This window comes from Plectropomus leopardus, unplaced genomic scaffold, assembly GCF_008729295.1.
Source record: "Plectropomus leopardus isolate mb unplaced genomic scaffold, YSFRI_Pleo_2.0 unplaced_scaffold5472, whole genome shotgun sequence".
In the NCBI taxonomy this organism is placed as follows: Eukaryota; Metazoa; Chordata; class Actinopteri; order Perciformes; family Serranidae; genus Plectropomus; species Plectropomus leopardus.
In genome coordinates, this window is record NW_024660098.1 from 138 (window position 1) to 3,989 (window position 3,852).

Genomic DNA, 3,852 nt, shown 5'->3' on the forward strand with positions numbered 1-3,852 from the left:
CATGGGTTAAGCTAAGTAATTCGTTCATGTATGGTAGTTTAAATTTGATCCTTATTACTTTGTAGGATAATAGATTGTTTATTTCATGTGCTATTGGCAATGTTGAATTTCACAGAAACACATTAAATTATTTTTAAGGGAACTAAATGAAAAATATGCATATTTTTTCCAGAACAACATAAAACCAAGTGAAATGTAAGGATTTTTTCCAAAAATAAACAATTAGAAGGATGCAGATGCCTGTTCCTGCTCTGTACTTGCTAATCGTGTGATCATTGTAGAGTTGCTATTAAATGTTCTACTTGTTATTGGTCTTCGTCCTTACAGTTGGCAAAGAACTTCCTTTTACTTCTAAGTCAGCTGTTTAGGGTTTTCTTATGTGTATGTAACTTAAAAGTTACTATACATGAAGTTTTTCTGCTAATTTGGATGACATACTATATTTTGACTTTTTGTATTATTTTTGACAACATACTATAATGACTTTTTCATGCTATTTTGACTATATCCAATACTATGACTTTTTAATGTTATTTTGGATGACATACTAGGGTATGGCTTTTTTTATTAATTTTTTTATGACATAAAACACTGACTTTTTCACACAAGTTTGGAAGACATACTATACTATGACTGTTTTATGCAAATTTGGATGACATAATATACTATGACTTTTGTTATGCAATTTTGGACAACATACTGCACGATAACTTTTTATGCTATTTTGGACGACATACTACGTCATAGTATAGCATGTCGAAAAAATGGCTGAAAACAACAAAGTATAGTATGTTAAAAAATGTTGACGATAATAAGAAAATTCAATAATCGAAAATCCCATTCAAAAATCCCATAAGGTTTTTGACGGAGGAACCAATGCAATGCTAACTTCCTGGTTGGCCTACAAAATTATGTCATCCGTTTAGATTCTATACTGTGGACAGTAGAGCCGTTCTCTTCTCCGTATGCAAATGTTATGTAAATCTTGCTCTCCTAGTCCCGTCCCCTCAAACCCTCCCCTTCACGCCAAAAGAGTGACACAGAGTCAAAACCGAAAACTACTGTCATCGAAAATAGAAAATGTCATTGAAAGAAAAAAAAGGCTGTCTTTGGCTGGCGTGGTGTGGGCCCTAATGTAGCTTGTGAGTTTGTTTTAATTGTTAACTCAGTTTTACTGGTCATTTAGTGTGAAGCCTGTGGAGTGTTTAGTTTTGATTATTTTGAGCAATTTTCCATTTTGTTTTCATTAGATTAGTTATTTGATTTTATGAAGTACTGTGTTCAAGCCCTTTGTTTAATTTTTGTTTCTGTCATTCTTTTTGAAGTAATTAATTATTTTTTGTAATTCAGGATGATTTCTCATTGATTTGGGGTAATTGTACATTTGTTGGTTCTGTTCTTTTTTCTTTTTTTTTTAGCTGAGTGTACCCCACTAACCCTCTTTCCTTCCCCCCCTTACAGTTGCAGAGTGCCTTGATGGTGTTCCTGATGTCCCGGGTGGTGGATTCCCCTTCCTTTGTGCTGTGTGTACCCCTGGTCTTGGTTTTCCTCCCTCACCGAAGTGTACATGCAAGTGACAGGAGTGGCTGAGGTAACCTTATTTTTCTTTGGGACCCCTCAAACCCCTTCGCGACAAATCTCCCCCACTGGTGAGCCTCAGCACTGTTAAGTTCCTCCCCTTCCCTAATCCCATGTGCGTGATGTTTTTCTTTTTACCTTGTCTTTAAAGAAAGTTTTGTTAAATTTACCTGGAACCAAGTGTAACGGACCTGAAGCAATTTTGGCACTGTCATATTTAATATTTCCTGGGGTGAAATTCCCCACAGTGGCGTTGTCCGTCATCAACCTTTTCCAAAATTTCCTACCCTCGTTTTTTTCCTATCTCCACAGTATGCCAGAAAATTCAGATTCTGACATGTCGAAAAAATGGCTAAAAACGACATAGTATAGTATGTCGAAAAACGTCAAATTTTGAAATGTCAAATAAACTGTGGAAAACATCATATTATGGCTTGTAGAGACATGTCATAGTATATAATGTTGAAAGAAAGACCAAAAACTCATAATTTAGCATATCAAAAAAATGGCTGAAAGCGACATAATATACTAGGTAGAAAAACGTCAAATTTTGACACGTTGAAAGAATGGCTGAAAGTGGCATAGTATAGCAGGTAGAAAAACGTCAAATTTTGACATAGTGAAAAAAGGGCTGAAAACGACATATTATAGCATGTAGAAAAAAGGCCAAAAACTTGCTCTCACATGAGTGTGCTGCCTTGTCTGTCTCTTTGATTGTTAGGCTATCACCACTTCAGGGCATAAATGGTGCGGTGTATTCCTGACCCTCTCTTGCTCTTCAGCTCAGAGGCCTACTTCCAGGCTGCTGTAATTCCTGGTCGCCTCACTTCCTCTTTCCCGCAGGTAATGCAGCAGTAGGTGCATTGTTTGACTTTAAAATAAAAAAGAATATCCAAGTTTCTGTATTACTAAAAAAGTGTTCGCTTGTTATAGCCGTTCAGACTACAGATACTGTCGCCACGTAATTGCTCTTTGGCTGTTCTTCCACCACCACTAAAGCATGGCGCTCACCCCTCTTCCCCCTCAGGTGATCGTTGAGATGGCCTGACTGGTATGTATGCCTTATGGCTATTTATGCAATTTGCCCTACCTCGCACTTCAAGCCTGCTAAATTCAGCTCTTATGTGACAGAATCCTGCGACTGCAGCGTGGCGGCAGCGTGGAGACAGGGGCTGCTGCTTTGCTTTGCTTGGCCTCTGTTCGTTTCTTTTTGTGCTTTGGTTGTGCCACACACCCACTTAACTGTTGCTGCCTGGCCTGTTTCCTCTCTTCGCCTGCTGTGCCTCGGCCTGCTACTTCCCGAGTGCCACTCAGCTCGGCCCTGGGCTTCGTTTGCGGCTCTCCAACCTTAAAATGCTATGGCTGGCGTGGTGTTGGGGCTAATGTAGCTTGGGAGTTTGTTTTAATTGTTAATTCAATTTTACTGGTCATTTAGTGTGTAGCCTGTGGGGTTAACTCCCTTACGTTGTGTTTCCATTTTTTTTGTATTCTGTCTATTCATGTGGTTCATGGTTTATTTTGTATTAAGAACTCTGTTTTGAATAGTCTCATTTTTCTTATTTATTTTTCACTTTTGGCAACTCATGCATGCTTTTTGGTTTTAATTGTTTTGAGCAATTTGCCAACTTGTTTTCATTAGATTATATATTTGATTGATGAAGTTGATTTGGGGTAATTGTACATTTGTTGGTACTGTTCTTTTTTCTTTTTTTGTGTGCCACGGTGATGGTCCTGGTGTCCCGGGTGGTGGTTTCCCCTTCCTTTGTGCTGTGTGTCCCCCTGGTCTTGGTTTTTCTCCTGGCTGATGTGACCTTATTTTCCTTTGGGCCCTGTCACATCTTCCCAGCTGGTGAACCTCAGCACTGTTAAGTTCCTCCCCTCCCCTAATCCTGTGTGCATGTTGTTGGTTTTTACTGCCTTTTAAAGAAAGTTTTGTAATAAAATTTGTTAAATTTGTTCGCTTACCTGGAACAATTTCTCCTGCCTCTCTAAGTTTAAAGGACCTGAGTGCCTAAGTGATTTTGGTACTGTCATATTTAATATTCTGGTGCTGTTATTGGTCATTAACCTTTTTCAAACTATCCCACCCTCTTTTTATTATTATCACTACAGTATATCCAAAAATTGCTGAAAAGATATATGATAGCTTGTAGAGAGACATCATATTATACAATGTTGGAAAATGGCCAAAAATGTCATAATACAGTATGTCAAAAAATGGCAGAAAACTCCATGATATATTATGTCAAAATATCTCATATTTTATATTTATAT

General features: G+C 37.9%; 1 long non-coding RNA gene across 2 annotated transcripts; it reads left to right on the forward strand.

The window, feature by feature from the left end:
- The first annotated feature begins 1,472 nt into the window (after positions 1-1,472).
- On the forward strand, positions 1,473-3,452 carry LOC121939651. Of its 2 annotated transcripts, none has more exons than XR_006105500.1 (4): positions 1,473-1,591; positions 2,300-2,421; positions 2,512-2,629; positions 3,425-3,452. It is a non-coding gene; the product is annotated as an uncharacterized LOC121939651 (long non-coding RNA). The 2 variants fall into 2 exon arrangements; XR_006105499.1 differs by lacking the exon at positions 3,425-3,452 and adding an exon at positions 2,710-3,022 and having other exon boundaries at positions 1,474-1,591.
- Positions 3,453-3,852: the final 400 nt, after the last annotated feature.